Source organism: Talpa occidentalis, unplaced genomic scaffold, assembly GCF_014898055.3.
Source record: "Talpa occidentalis isolate TD23 unplaced genomic scaffold, MPIMG_talOcc4v2.1 talOcc4.2, whole genome shotgun sequence".
Lineage (NCBI taxonomy): Eukaryota > Metazoa > Chordata > Mammalia > Eulipotyphla > Talpidae > Talpa > Talpa occidentalis.
The window spans coordinates 119589720-119606610 of NW_023602073.1; the positions used below are offsets into that span (position 1 = coordinate 119589720).

General features: G+C 36.6%; 1 protein-coding gene and 1 long non-coding RNA gene across 8 annotated transcripts in view; one reads left to right on the top strand and one right to left on the bottom strand.

Annotated features, from left to right (window-relative positions):
- TBC1D32 (TBC1 domain family member 32) overlaps nt 1-228 on the bottom strand; it is a 170609-nt gene extending 170381 nt beyond the window's left edge. Inside the window, exon 1 of the mRNA XM_037520315.2 lies at nt 67-228. The gene's annotated coding sequence lies outside the window, so the exon portion shown is untranslated. The remainder of the gene's footprint in view (nt 1-66) is intronic.
- Nucleotides 3-10812, top strand: LOC119252837 (uncharacterized). 7 transcript variants are annotated; one of them, XR_005126925.2, is made up of 5 exons: nt 3-116; nt 5944-6160; nt 7788-7901; nt 8605-8871; nt 10019-10812. It is a non-coding gene; the product is annotated as an uncharacterized LOC119252837 (long non-coding RNA). The 7 variants fall into 7 exon arrangements; XR_008553342.1 differs by having other exon boundaries at nt 5944-6073; XR_005126929.2 differs by having other exon boundaries at nt 5944-6036.
- Nucleotides 10813-16891: the final 6079 nt, after the last annotated feature.

Sequence of the window (16891 nt, forward strand, 5' to 3'; positions counted from 1 at the left end):
AGACCGCGCTGAGCGTTTGGGGGTGGGCCCTCGGCTGCCCGCCCGGCGTTCAGAAAAACAAATCACCTTACTCCGGGGGAAATCACGGCCTCGCGAGGACCCGCCTTCGGTACTCGGTGTGGTCGGCTTTCGGTACCAATAGGGCTCAAGCTTCCCCAACTAACAGCTAAAACTACATCCGGGAAGGCGCTGAGGGTGGGCCTGGGGCGGCGGGCTGGCACCGCTACGCGTGACGTCAGCACGTTGACGTTGCTTCGTAGCGGGGAGGGAGAGCCGTTTGACGGCCTGTAGGGCTCCTTAGAGGAAGTGTAGGCTGCGCTTGCTCTCCATAGCCTCCTGGTTGTAGGTAGGAGGGAAATGTAGGCAACAATGGTAGATGTGAAACTGAAAGTAGCTTGAAAAGAGTTAATTGATAGGAACTAAGAAGAAAACTCTCACATAATCTAACAGACGCAAACAAGAAATTAATGATCACAATACAATGCAATTAAGTGTTATGTAGAGAAATGCACCAGGTAGGTGCTATGTAAACCCAGAATCAGCTTTTAACCCAATAGAAGTCGAAAAGGCGAAGACAAACCGGACATGCCAAGGGCAGGGACCTGAAAAACTCTAGCGTGTTTCCTGGACTTGAATTGAGTTGGTGGGGTTAAGAGGTGCAATGTGTCACAGAATCTTACTGGGTCAATTAGTTACTATCATTTATCCAATGCATAGTATACCTAAAAGTATGAGGTTTTTATTTTTTTTTTTTAAATGGCATAAACTTCTGGTCTTCCTTATGTCTGTTTTGTATTGTAGACTTTTGCCAAGGTGCTAATTTTTGTTTCATCCTGGTAGCTCTCGTTGTTCCACTCAAACCACCAAAGCTGAGACTTACAAAAAAATGTAGAGGAGGATAAGGACAAGGAAGAGAAAGTTGGAATTAGCAACATCAGTCACACAATGGAAGAGACTACAGTTCATAGTGAACTATCCGTAGAAGAACACAGTAGATTTTTCTACTGAAGAAACCAATAGACAGCAAATTTAGTTTGTGCAGTTTTTACCAGCTTTGGTCCCACAGGTATTCTAATTCAATGATCCCAGTGAAATTAATTCCTTCCCCCGAAGAACCCAGGAATCCACAAGCAACCAACCTGCCTCTTTACAGCTGCTGGACTCCTGATAGCCTCTTACCACAGGATGTACACACTTAGGTATTGCTCCTCCAATTGTGCACTTGCATACTGCCAGACTTATACCTGCAATGTGCTGAAAGTGCCACTGAAAGAGTGGGAGAAGGTCAATGATATAATTGCCCATGTGGGCATTCACCCCAACAAGGTGGTGATCACTAGACTGAAACTGGACACAGACCACAAAAAGATCCTATAAATCAAAGTGAAAAATCTCTTCAAATAGGAAAGGAAGATGGAAAATATAAGGAAGAAACAATTAAGAAGATGCAGGATTAAAGTAATCAAGTATATAACTATCATTAAGGGCCTCCTTCGTGGTGCAGGGGTTAAAGACAGCGCTGTGAAGCTCTTACCAGCCACAGCAGCACAAATTTGTTCCCCTGAAGGCCAGGGAGCATCCCACATGGTGCAGCAGACCTCTCCACTGCTCCCCTCAGCAGTGTATTTCAATAGATCTGCCTGTTTTGCTCCCCAGCCTGTCTTTGGTGAATCCTCTCACACCCCCACACCTCTGGCTTACAGCCCAGCTCTTGTATCCGTAAATAAATCTTTAAAAAAAATCTTAAAGCTTTAAAAAAAAAACACCCAAATAAAATAATAAAATATAGGAAAATTCCTTGGGCAGAGGTTTTGACAAATATTTGTTTGGCTATGACTTCAAAAGCACTAGCAACAAAAACAAACAAAGAAATTGTACTACATTAAACTAAAAAGCTTCTGCACAACAAAATAAACAGTTCAGAAAATGAAAAGGCAATAGGCGAATAAGAAAAAATATTTGTAAATCATGTATCTGATAAGGGTTTAATGACCAAATTACAGCTCAAAGACAAGACAAACCTCTAATATGTTGGCAACATACTACTGAATTATTATTGGGTTAATGAGGAAATCAAAGAAGTTGAAAAATACTTCGAGACAAATAAAAATGAGAAATAACCCATCAGAATCAATGGGGCGCAGCAAAAGCAGTATTAATGAGGGGAGTATATAGCAATGCAGGTTCACATCAGAAATAAGAAATAACTCAAATAGTCTTATCTCTCACCATAAGGAACAAGAAAAAGATGAACCAACAAAACCAAAAGCCAGTATAAGGAAGGAAATAAATAGATTAGAGAAGAAATAAATGAAATAGAAATCAAAAAGAAAGTCCAAGATATTAATGAAACCAAAAGCTGAATCTTTGGGGGAAAATATAGATAAACCTCAAGGTACATTTACAAAGAAAAAAAGGAAAATTCAAATAAATAGAATCAGAAAAAAATAAAACAGACATTTCAGAAATTCAGAGGATCTTATAAGACTGCTATAAAAATATGTATGCTTGTTAGCTGAATAACCTGGGAAAATGGACACATTCTTAGAAAAATACAAACATATGAGAATGAATCAGGAATAAATAGAAAACCTGAACAGAACAACTGCAAGGAAATTGAATCACTAATCAAATGTCTCCCAAAAAACAAAAGACTAGGACCAGTTTTTCTGATGAGTTCTACGAAACCTCCAAAGATGAAATTAAAACCTATCCTTCTCAAAATTTTCAAAAATTGAGGGAAAGGAAATAGTTCCAAATGCATTTGATGAGGTCAACAGTACCTTAAATCAAAACCAGACAAAGACACCACAAAAGAAGAAGCTTATAAACCAAGTTCCCTATTGAACATTGGTACAAAAATCCTCAATAAAATCTTAGGAAACTAAATTCAACAATGCATTGAAGGGATCATAGAGAATGAATGGCAAATTGGGATTTACTGCAGGGACTCAAAGATGGTTCAGTCACCATCTGACAAAATTTTAGACCAGGGATGGAAGTCCAATAGGTGATTTAAGTTTTTCAAAACATAAGTTGCTTCCAATGTCCTAAGGCTTTAGTAAAGTCTCTGACGACTATATATCTTCACACCAATGGACTGGAGGTGGAAGATTCAGAAATCAGATGTTATTATAGAATTCTTAACTGTCAATAGTAGAAACCAGAAAACAGTTTCTGAAGGGAAAATGCTGCTCAAGTTTGAAGGATACACAAAAACTGTCAATTTTTTGTGAAATAGAAAGAAATAGAAAACTGCCATTATCATATAAGCAAGGGTTCAGAAATGTTGCCTTCCACAAACCCTATTTTAGGAACCTTGGGAAGATATGCTCTGCTAAAATGAGATAGTAAATTAAAAATGTAAAAGTCATAAAGCCCAGAAAATATAAATCTTTACACAGAAAAGAAAGAGCATTTCTTAAATGATGGCGAGTGAATGGCTCAAAGTGACAGCTATAGAGCATTCCCTGAAGTGAACCACCTCACCTGAAGCATGAAGACGTAGGACACCTAGAGTCATTTTTCTAAGGCCTAAGGAAACAGACAGATTTCCTAATTTTTTATATGAAGTTTCTTTTAGCTTTTTAAATAATATTTTTGTTACAGTTTCAAGAAGAATTACTGATAGTTATATAAAAACAACACCCTTCAAAAGATTAAGCAGTTATTGGGGCCTCCCTGGTGGTGCAGGGGTTAAAGATGCAGCACTATCAAGCTATCACCAGCCACTGCAGCACGAATTTGATCCCCAGCCTGCCAGGGAGCTACCCACATGGTGCAGCAGACCTCTCCTGTCTTGCCCACTGCTCTCCTCAACAGTGTGCCTGTTCTGCTCCCCACTCTCCCAGTGAATACTCTCACCACCTCCCCTTCTGCCCCATACTTCTGGCCTACACCCCAGTTCTTGTATGCATAAATAAATAAATCTTTTTTAAAAAAGATAAAGCAATTATTAATTTCAAGAGGAAATGTAATTATAGTGTAACTTATGTCAGCAATGAGTAATATGTGCACAGTAACATACATGGCCACATTCTTAATAACCTAAAAACTAATTTCATCAAAAATTGTGATGAAATTGTACTACATGAATGGAGAGCAATTTATAAAAGGCAACTAATTCCTCTTTATCCACAAGGAAATCAATTTTATAATGCTAAAATTTATAGAATAAAAAAATAGTTTTGAAGATATAGAAGTAAATTCTGATAGAAACAATTGAAGGGTTGAAAGTTCAGAAAAGCTGTTACTTAGAAATGAGGAGGCAATGAGGCATTTCCTCTTCCATTATAAACCCCATATTACTATTTGACTTCTAAATTATGCACATGTATTGCTTTGATAAAAAAATTTACATAGAGCACATTTACTTAAAAATATAGAAATTTACCCAAATCAAGTGAAAAAATCATATATTACTAGACTACAGGGATTGGTCCTTTTCTGTTAACTTCTGCTTCCTCTTTACTCAGGATCTCCAGCTGTGGCACTAACTTCATAAGAATCCAAAATGCAGTTTTCAAAAATATTTCATGCCTATGTCCCTTGCTTCAAATTCTTAACCCTGAGACTTTGAATGATTATGTCTATATATTGAACAACTGTTTATTCCTCATGGTATCATGCAAGATACACGTGACCATACAAATCCATCACTTCAACAAGGACTCAGTGAGGGTACCACTTCAGAGAAGTGGTTACTGTTGGAAATACATAGACATACGTAGTTCACCTTCAGAGCTCACCAAACCAGCCTTTATTAAGTTTACCTGGATTGGGGAAAAATGTACTGGTTGTTGGGAATATTTCTCCTTGTAAATTAGTAAATCGACTTCCACAATGTAAGCAAAAGGAAAGGAGATAAATACATGCGTGGTCAACAAAGAGGAAAATAGAAAAAAATACACAAGGAAGTATTAACAGAGAGAGAAAACTAGAAAATGACTTGACTTTTAAGTTCTTGAGGTTTGGCTTTGCATACCAAACTTCTTTGCATGAGATCCCCCTGTAGGCTGCAAATATATCACATTTTTACTTTACCTACTTAGAATTAATTTCTGGTTTTTCAACTGTGGCACACTGGCAAAAACATTAACTTTTTTAAAAACTGAAACACTGTGTTAGCCCCTCCTGCCAGACTTATAAACTCTCCAGGGGAGTGCAGGGCTGCAAAATTTCTTGGCAGTCAGCCAACTTCAGCAACCTTCATTCAGTTGACAATATTTGTGGATTTGTCTATTCAAACAAAACATCTCTAACAAAAACTCTACAGTAATATACTTTCTTGTACAAAGAAAACTTTATAAACCCTGGAGATTTTAATTAGTAGTAAAATGTGAAAAAATGTAACTGAATTTTGTTTCCTCAGCCATTTTTATAAGAACATGAAATAACAGGAGAACATGGATGTGTTATGAATAAAATTATGGTAAACATACAATAATAGATTTACAGATTAAAAAGGCAGTGATTGAATCAAAAAATCTCAATTTCTTTAATATGGGTCAGAGGTGTCACAGAAGCTTCATGTGTGCTTTCTCTGAATAATGTCCAGGCACCCCTTCAAATATCAAAATATAGAACACAACAAGGTCACTGATACTCTTTTCAACATGGATTGCCTGCAGTACACATGGGGGAAAGAATGACATCATGATACTGCAAGTGCTAGCAGTAAAGTAACTATAAGGAAAGGTGTGCACATAGAAAAAGTGCTTTTTTTTTGGTAAGTCATGTAAGATGGTATCCACTTACTAATTGAAGAATCAACACCTCCCAGAAAAACAGCTTTTAAAAAATAGATCATTGGAAGGAAGAAGAAGAACATGATAAAAGAAAATTTGCTTCCTAAAATTTAATCACAGTAAATATAAAAGACTGTTCTATTTAATGTCAAATAATTTATTAAATAATGCACCATTTTTTTTCTTGGCTTAACAGATTGAGGAAGGACATTAATAATGCTCTGCCATCAACTACTTCACTACACACTTCAGAACAGAGCAGATGACATCAAGGATCTGTGGGTAAACTGTAAATGAAAATCAGGATTCTGCCCCCTATGAGTTCAGTATGTTGCTGTATGATTTTCGAAGAACTGCAACACATAATTAATCATGGCAATTAAGAAGTTATAATTGCCTCTCTCTACCTTATGGTGAATTCGCTGCTTCCCTTTGCTTTAAATATTACAAAAAAAAATAATGTCATGTGGATGCAAAAAGTAGTCAGCAAAAGAGAAATACAAATATGATTATATTAGAATGTATCTTGGGTATTGTGGTAATGACCATAGTTTATGGCACAAATATATATTCTGCATATGTCTTCAGAAGTTGCTAAATATTACTAACAAGAACTGAGGATGGTTCTGAGGAATAAGTCTTCACATTATCTCATAACTCGGCTAAGGGTGACAGAATTTTCTCTAAATCTCTGGTTTATTAATAGTGCTTAAATAAGAACTTATCCTCCATAAAACAACATTAGTTTTTTTTTTTTCCTGGATCAGTTAAATATAATGTATTTCTTATATTCACTTTGAAAAATTGTTAACACAGGTTGTGATAAAAGCAGCATATTAAAGGGAAGATTTGAATGATTTATTCTTTCCCCAAAGATCTAATTTAGATTAGAGTCTTTTGATACTTATCTGTTAAGATATTGCATAAGAGAAAAGTGTGATGATCTAGACTGAAGATCAAAATCTCTTGCTATTGATTTTGTATATTTTTATTTCCTAGAATCAATATATTTCAGAAAATGCCTCCCTGTGGTAGAGAAAAACAATATACTTCCTTCTAAATATCCAAATGAATATTCAGAGAGACCGCGATCCTTCAATAAGCTACTTGTAAATATGAATGACAAGAAGTGCCAATTTCATCCTTAGGAAATAGCCAGATTTCTTAGACAAAAATAATTTCAACAATTGAATTATCTTCATTTAACACTCAAACATTTTTCAAATGTTTACAGCACCAGTAACATAATTCAAAAAGCATCCTTAATCCAAAAACTCATTTTTGGGTGTGTTTAGGCAACAAAACAAACATTTTACCAATTGGTAATAGCTAAATGTTGGGTCAAAAGGTCCATTACTAATTCTACTTTTCATTTTGAAATGATGTATAAACAATAAGCTATATCAGAAAAACTGGAAAGTTCACTGAACTGGGTAGTATTTAGTATTGTTGTTCTAACCTGTCCTTTTTTATATATACGTATACTTGCCAGTATATAAACATATACTTGCCAGTACTTGCCTAAACTGGAAAAAAAATGGAATATAAAGGAATTTCATAATTAATAAGTAAGCATATACAAAGAAAACAGTTTTACACTCAGTAATGAGAATATTAGATTTGACCCTGGATTTTGTTTATGTCTGGCTTCAATCCATGAATTTACCCTGCTTCTAGCACTGTCCTAGTTACCACTACTGAGTAATACATACACAAATCTTGATGTGACTTATTTGAGGAAAAATAGCAGCGTTCTGCCTTTTATCTTAAGTGAAGAAAAAGATGTTTCAGAGTTATAAAGGGAGAATTTGACTGAGAACATCTAGGAGCATCTAGTTTCCGCCCATGTGTGGTCTGGAAAGGGGCAAACATTCTGCAGAGTGGACTCAGATAGGCAGAAAGACAGATAGATAACTATATTTTATATAATTTATTTAATTGTACTGTATATTTTAGTCAAACAAAAAGATATAAATTCTTTTTGTCGAATCTGACTTCTTTCCTGAGAAAGTGTATCAGATTTCCTCGTTGTTTTTTTAGAGATATAGTAGCACTGATGAATATAAACCCTGGTAATACAGACATCAGTTAAAATTCATGGTCACCTTACGGAGTAACACCTATGGAAGAGGTCCCAGCAAAGGCCCAGAAAAGGTCAGTCTGTGGTCAAATATATTCAACAATCACCATGGTAACATTCCTGAGGCACAGCTATGGAGTAACCTTCCTTCCATCATCTCAAAAGATAATTCTGTGCATGACCTGTATTGAAGCTTTATCAGAATCATCTCTATATTGTTGAAATAAAGTTGTCACTCCCTAGAGAACAACTTTCTCATGGAACAACAACCTAAGTCACTTCAAAACACAATACTTAAGGGAACAGCACTGACTGTTCCCAGAATTACACCAGACTAGAATGATTTCCAAAACCGTTCTATCATGCTGCAGAACTCCCAAAATGTGTGATTTAAAATCCAAAGACTTTTCAATGTGTGCATGAGTTCATCCACAGAGCTAATTAGATGACTGAAAATATTTTTGTGAATGATATTTTTGTTGTGGAGAGATGACTCTCTTATGAGAGTCCTTCAGAGGATTCTTATTTTGGGAACTTGAAATATCTGCCACCACCATGGAATGTCTTTTTTTTTTTTCCCCTCCACGTGTGAGGTAGGTGAGATTAATACCTGCTTTTTGTCTGTTGTTCTCCCTCAGAGAAATGTCAAAATCCATAGCTCTTCCCTACAAAACAGCTTGCTATCTCTGCTGGGAAGCGTTTCTTATTGCATGTAAATCCTCAACTCAAAGTACCTTTGTTTAGATATCAGTCTTATTTTTTTCTGTTTCTTTAAAGGATAAGGAGAAACTTAACCTCTATGCCCCAAATGAGGTCTGAGGATTATGAGTGGGTCTCTCCATGGGCTCACAATTTCTTCCCTGAGGAAAGTAATAAAAGGAGTTAGAAGACCTTCGCCCCTTCTGATATTAACCCAGTCTGCTGGGAGAGGCTCTGCTGTAGATGTTGAGCAAGTCCTTCATCATTTACTCTCACCTCTGAAACTCCAAACCATTTGGAAAATTAAAAAATCCTACCTTTAAGTAGAGGGCAGAAGCAGTGCAGGTAATATTTGGATATTGTTTGTCTCTGTGTTTGAGATAGAATAAAGAGGCTATGAAACATTTTTGGTTAGTGTCTCTATCTTAAATTATTTTTCTCTTTGTGATACAACAGTTTCAACCAATAGACTAATCCCAAATCAGAACGTATCTCTAATTTTAACAAGTCCTAAAATAGTATAGAAACCAGTCAACTTTTAACTGAAATTCTCCAAAACATTGACTCTATGTAAGGACATATCTGAAATCACATGATCAATGACAAATTTTTTAAAAGTGTAGGGGATAAAGGGGAAAAATATGACCTAATAACTATAGAAACTTGTGGAACCTGTAAGGCCAAATAGCTTAATATAGAAACAGATATTTGCATATAGAAAAATTTGTAGATAGTGTTTGTACACATAATAGTATTTCATTGTACTATCAATTGAAAAAGCTTAAAGTAATGAACACATCCAGCATTCCAATCAGGTTTCTAAGGTCATTCATTCTATAGTAAAGAATCAGTTATTTTATTCAAGGATCCCTTGTTCCAGATTCTTGGAAAGTAGCTGATCAAGGAATAGTGTAGGCAATATATGACGTGAATTCCAATATATGACTGGAGTTGTCTTGTAGGATCAAAAAGTAAGGGAGTGCTCAAAATAAAAGACAACACCAGAGTTAGGGCAAAGAAACACAACACCAACTGAAAAGAGCTCAGATGAGAAGTCTGATACCAGCTTCTTCATCTGTGTTTTTTTTTTTTCCAGAAATAAACTATTTTCATACTTGTAGTGCAGAAATGTCACTTTATCATGCCTTTTTGAATGCTGACTGGCAGACAGTAATTTTAGTAAACCTGTAGTCATTCATGAGCAGAGAAAGTTTTATTTTATTTTCTGTTTGATTATTACTTCTCTGTTCTTTTTCTCTTTCTGGAACTCTAATTTTATTATGCCCTAATTCCTGAAACTGCCCTATAAGATTCACCTATTTTCCTTTTTATTTCCATCTCTTTGAGTTTTGTTTGACTTTTTCCATGATGAGTTTTTTTTCACTTATTCACCCAAACTAAATACAAAATTGTTTGCCAACAAGAACCAATGTTTTTTGTTATTCTAATAAGATCATATTTCTTAATTCTAGTTCAGCTTGTCTTCTTCTAGGTCCACAAGCCATTGGAAAGCACGGCTTCCTTTAAGGAAATTTGCAGACTTAGTTACCTCATGAAATACTGAACTGCACACCAAGTGAAGAGATGAGGATGACCTCTTCTGCTCGTACTCCCACAGCTCCTGCCTGGCACCAAAGAAAATAAATTCCTCCACTGAGTGTTCTTCATCCAGTCAATCCTGCTTCTCCTTGGACATAGCATTACTGGGAAGGAATTCAACCAAGCTATAAAAATAACCCATCCCAACCTATACCAACCCCCACCAACAGTCAAGTTCGTCAGTGTAATTTGCCAGAAACTCTTCTGCCAATTTAACCTCCTCATTCCTACAGCTCTGAGCTATCATTCCTGGCACTCTTTGCAGACTTCTTTCATTTTTTAGATTTCTGATCAAATACTACCTCCCAGAAAGGCCTTTCCTGCCCATTCTATGTAAAATAACAAAAATCCACTTCTCTGTCCTTTTCATATGCTTTATTTTTCTTTGTAGCCCTCACCTTATTTTTAAATTATTTGTCTCTTTGTACTAGAATATAAGCTCTTTGAGGCCCCCCTGGTGGCGGAGGCAGTTGAGCACAGCGCTGTGAAGCTGTCTGCAGCCTCTGCAGTGCCGGTTCTATCCCCGCTGGCCTCCGAGCAACCCACAGGGCGAGCAACCCACAGGGCGAGCAGACCTCTCCTATCTCTCCTGTTGCTCCCCTGAGCAGTATATTTCGTCAGTCTCCCCGTTCTGTTCCCCACTCTATCTCTGGTGAATCCTCTCACCCTCCTGCGCATCTGGCCTGTACCCCGGGCTCTTGTATAAATAAAATAAAATCTTTAAAAAATAAACTCTTTAAGAGCAGGGAGTTTTTCTCTTTGTTTTTACTATATACCCATTACCTAAAACAATGCCTAAAGTGTTGCAGTTGTTCAAAATATACTTGTTGGATCAAGAAACAAGTGAGATACTGGTATAAACCGTGGCCTCAGATGTATTTCTTGATTTGGTCAGCTTGCAGAGCTTGTTGTTTCATTTTTCCATGGACAGAATTTTGAAAAGAAAAAAATTCTAGAATATATGCTAAAACTTTTCTGTCTGAATACTTCCACCATAGCCATGTGAATTTTTTAATATACTTTTCTTTCAAAATAGATAAAATTGTGTGGACTTCCAAAGATGGCACATTCAACTTTTGCATCTATTTCTATTCCCTCTATACCACCCTGAAATGATAATAAACATTGTTTAAATGCATAAACTCATGAAAGAAAGAATAGGTACAAAGATAATAACTACAAATTTTATAAGCTAGAAAGCAAATAGATAAGCAGGAAATGACTCAGCAGATGTGAGATAAATTAACATTAAACTAGGAGAGGAAGAAGCTAAAAGCCAATAGGGGGTACCTAGTTTAAATCACAATATTGCCCAAATGCTCAGGAGCTGGAAATCCCAGACACCACTAGAAACACAGTAAAGATCTACAGCTACAATCTGGGGAGAACTGAGGATATATTCTCTGAAAAAAATAAACAGAGGATTCTAGACTTGGAAACCAGTGTTGGGTTAGGAAAAGTATACTCAAAACAAAGACATTGCATGAGTATTTGCATACTAAAGGGATGAAATCACCACTCTAGCTTCCTCCTCCCTTAGCAACTAGACACAGCCAGATTTTTACTCTGTGCAAGGAATGGGTAGAGTCTTCTCTAGAAACTTGATCAACTCAAAAAGAAAGAACAACTTCCCAGACAAAAAGTGTCACAATTATATTCACAAACTTTAGGTCATTGCCAAGTGATCAAGTGAGGAACTACATCTTCCTTTCCTTTCCTGTGTTATTCTGGGTCAGAACTGGCCAAGGGAAAAATATGCATGATATTTGGAGATGAAAGTTAAGCATAGATTATTATTCTCTAAAGAATTTCACAATCAAAATAGATAAAATTGTGTGAAATTCCAGAAACTGGAAAGTACAAAGTTCTTGGCAAGTCCTAGATTGTCTCTCCCTCTCCTCAAATCCATGTCTAGCCCTTTATTTTTTTTTAAGATTTATTTATTTTTATACAAGAACCAGGGTACAGGCCAGATGCGTGGGAGGGTGAGAGGATTCACCAAAGACAGAGCGAGGAACAGAACAGGTAGACCGACTGAAATGCACTGCTGAGGGGAACAGTGGGCGAGACAGGAGAGGTCTGCTTTGCCATGTGGGATTCTTACCAGCTGGCCCGGATCGAGCCAGCGCTGCAGAGACTGCAGCCAGATTCACCGTGCGGTGCTCAACTGCCTGCGCCACCAGGGAGGCCCCCATGTCTAGCACTTTTCTCCAATTGGTGGGAAGAAAAAGTATAAAGTCAAAAGCCCCTGTAGCAAACAGCAATTCCAGCCTTATCAGCAGCACCTGCTGGCAAATGTCCAGAGACAGTATAGAGCTAAGTTTGTCACAGGCCTCTCCCTGAACTCCTGTTTGTCATCTCCCTGAACTCCTGTTTGTCAACCACTGTAGTGATTGGACACACTGGACTTCTTAGATGCCCCTAAAAACCCCAACTTGTTCATCTAGCTCCATGCCTGAAGAGGAACTGCTAGTGATTTTTCCTCCAATCCATCAGTGCTTCTCTTTCAAGACTCCCTTCTAGTCCCCTTCTATAATGCCTCCCATAGTTATACAGGGCTAATCCCTAGAACAAATCTCATAACATTTATAGAAGTTTGGCTTTTCTAAGTGAATACTGAGTAGTCCACAAGCCCCATTTACATGCTCAGAGTTTCCAACTAGGTTTTTATTCTCCAACTTTGTAAATTTATTCTGACTGGGCATCTGGGGAAAGCCTCTAGTAAGAAAGATGTCCCCTCCCCCCAAAAAATTAAAAAATACAGCTTATAGCAGAGACTGAATGATGTGTCAGTGAATTCATGACCTAGGTTAACATGAATGGTTATATTAAAACCTATTCCCTCTCTTTTTATGAATGCTTTAGCAAAAGATATCTGATTCCTACAGTATTCATTGCCTAAAGTGCACTCATGCACATACACACACACACAAACATGCACTCACAAAAATCTGTGCAAATCAGAGGATTTATGTTAATAAGACATGGTTGTGCATAAAATGTCTTCACAAGTTGAAAATTATAAGAAGCTGGTAATAGTGCTTGCAATTCTGGAAGTGAGAAGCTAGCTGAATGAGGGGGAAGGAATATGAGGAAGACCCCCTTTTCTCACATTTCATTGCTTCTGAATTTTGTGTCATATATTTCAAAAATCAAAAGAGCACACACACAACTAAGAAAAAGAAGAGCTTTAAACATTGAAATAGACATTGCAAAACACAAAGCAATGGAATAATGCTTTCAAAATTCTAAAGGAAATTATTACTTAGAATGCAATATGGTATGGAAGGAATCATTTCCTAGAATTCCATACATAGTCAAACTATCAATCAGTCATTAGGATAATAAAAAAGTATTTATATATTTCCCAGCATAAAATACCTCAAAATACACCTCCTGGGTAACATTTCACAGGCAGTTCTTTGTCTAGGAAGACAAAGATGTTGGTTATAGGAAACAGAAAATTCATTTCAGAAGAGTTACAAAGAGCATGCTCAGGTAAAGGACAATCCCAGGATCAACAACATGAGCCAACCCTAGCAGATATCCAATGCAGAGACCTCAGTCAGAAACCTTCAAAGAGACTACTACCAAAAATGAAGTGATTAGGGCCCCTATTGCACTTGGACATCCTGAGAAGAATTTTAGAAGACCAATGTGTGCCATTCTGGCCCTGCTTGTTCTCAGAGACATATTCTAGGTGGCTTATAAGCAGCAATATTTATTTCTCACAGTTCTGAATGTCCAAGATCAGTATGCCTGCATGGTCAGGGCAGGCCCTCTTTTGAGGCACAGCCTTCTTGCTGTATGACAGAAGGGACAAGCGAGCTCTCTTTGGCCACTTTTATATTGCTCTCATTTGTGAGGAATTAATCCTCATGACCTACTCACCTCCCAAAGGCCCTACCTTCTAATGCCATCATATTGGGCATTAGAACTTCAGCATTGGCATTGTGGGGACAACTATTCAACTTATGGTTGAGGTCACTGGTACAGATAATTTCATTCTTTCTCTAACTTACGCAGCTTCTTTAGTAATATTAGTATTTCCTTTGTGGTTCTAGTTCTCTCTAGACATGAAAGCCATGACTTTGACTCTGTGCTTCAGCAATATCTTGTTCTTCCTTTTTCTCTCTATACTAAAAAGACAAAAAGCTTTCTGCTGTTGCCAAGCTTTTTAGTTAATTCACTAGCCTCTTTTAGCTTCTCAACATCTTCCTGTATTCCAATTCCACACATTAAAAATATCCTTCATTGTTAACATAGGAAGTGGTTTCTTTTTTCCTGATGAGATGCATACTGAAACATGGTTGATTTACAAAGTACTTAAATATCTAAGGAAAACAATATAGCAAAATAATGAATAGCAGGGAACAGATTTGTACAGAAAAAAAGAGGTGCTAATGTTTTGTCATTCCTATATTTAAATAATTGATATCATGCAAGTAATATTGATCTAAAAAAGATTAGATGCACATCTAATAACATAAATCCTACAATTCAGTAGACCAGCTTGTGGTATTTTTCCAACAGAATAGGAAAAATTCTTCTACTTAATGATTATGATGTCTTGTAACTCTATTTTACAGGAGAAAGAGAGAGAAAGGAAATGCAGGAAGCAAAACATGGATCCTGCTCTACCATCTCTAGTCTTCTTTCCAGAAAAGATAGGTAACTTGGGTAAACTACAAATTCCTTTCTCTATCTTCAGAATTTTAAAAAATATACCATGTCTTAGAACTAGAGAAAGAACTATTTCAAATAAACTTGGCAACAACTCTAAATTTTAGGTGAGTACTTGTCAGGGGCGGCTGCCATAACAAGGATGAATGTTCTTAGAGCTGGGAATTGAAGAACTGAACACACTGACTGGAGTTCAGAAGTTCAGAGAGCAATATGGAGTGCCAAGGCAGGTCAGACTCACTGTGTGAACACAGTTTCTCACTGAGCTGAAGATAAATAGAGAAATAGGTCATTGACAAACGCTAGCAATGGGCCAGCACAGAAATGAAATAAACCAGGTAGCTCATGCCCAGGGACCCTCAAGTCTCACAAGGCCCTGAGGTCCAATAACCTTACTTCCCTACAAAAAGATGCCATCTTGGAAGGACCCTGAAATGAAAGCAGAATCATGAAAGAACCTAAGTGATGCAATATAAATTGAGCTGCCTAAAGAAAAAAAAAATAAATTATTGGACCTTACTACTTCAAATTGAACTTGTTTAAAATTGGGATATATGTGTGTGTGTGTGTGCATACATATGCATACATACACACATATTACTCACTACCTAAAAGACATAAAGAAGGTAATTAATTAATTGTGTTATAGTGAAATCACTGTGTGATTATAGTGAAAATCACACACTGTGTGATTATAGTGTGTTATAGTGTGTGTTATAGTGAAATCAGCTTGCTGCCTTACAGTGTGAAGTTTAGGGCTCTTTCTCTACATTTAATTCTCCAGACACAATCTTTCTTTCCCAATCCCAACTTCCAGTGAATGATTCAACTCTTCATTCTGCTCATAACCATGTGTCAGATGATTATTGCAGATGTAGTTAATTTAAGAAGTTATAATGACAGCAAAATAACCTAGAAGTTATTTTACATCAGGTCACCTATCAAAACAAGTCAAGGAAGAACTAAAAGTCTCTGATAGACTCTGAGCAGATATCTTTGACAAGAAGGGAATGTAGGAAAGAAAATTCCAAACCATGCTCCCACTTGGGGAGTTGCAATAATGTCAATTTAACTTTCTTAGTTAAAGATTTATAACAACAATAATACTCCAGTGGAAATGAAAATGGAAAATATACCATCTGACAAGAGAATAATCAACAAAAATAATTGCATACTTTTAACAACTCTTTGCATGTATGGATAGTCAAAAAGAAAAGTAACTATTTATTAGATGTATGAGGATTCTGGATATAAGAATTCTACCCCACCCACCACATCACTTCCTTTTATAATTTGAGGTGCTCCTGTGCATCAAAGAATGAAAATTTTTTAACAATTAGACTTTTAATGTGTATTAAAAAAAATCAGTATAGGCCCTCAATGAAACTGTGGGGTTTTGTTATGATAATTTGTAATTTATAAGGGTCTGTTAGATATATTCTTTCCTGTCATTCTCACAATACTCTGTGTGACAGATGATACAGATGAGAAACTGTAGTTCAGTGAATTAAAGTGATTTCTCCAAGGTCACGTAACTGGAACATGAGAAGCTGGGATTCAAAACTGAATCTTACAAATGCAAATCCTTTTCACACGAATTCCTTTCTGAATTTGTCTGATTTACAACAGGCCGTGACTCCCTAAACTTAACTCTGCCCTAGCAAATTTCTCATATATTTTCTTTATCATCAAAAAGTAGTTTGTCAAGAATCACTGTCAAAAATTCTTAATCTGGTGAACTGTATTGCCTTCTAAATTTAACTCTATACCAAATTATGCATAGACAGAGATTCCTTGACCTGCCTGAGATTGTGAAATTTTCTGTAGTGCCTGACGGACCTTTTTGATCCATAACATTTAGTCACATCAATCACATCACCTCGAAGAACACATTGTAAAGAAAATAATGTTGCTTGATTGATGTGAACAGATGTGACGTGGGACAATTAAGTTTCAGCTTAAGGATCCAAGGAGAAAAACACCTGATGCTCTAAGAGGTTCACTAAACAAAGGTTCCAATGCTAATAGAATAAATGTAATTTATAAGCATTGTTTTCCCAAGTGGGAGAGAAAAGAAATACAA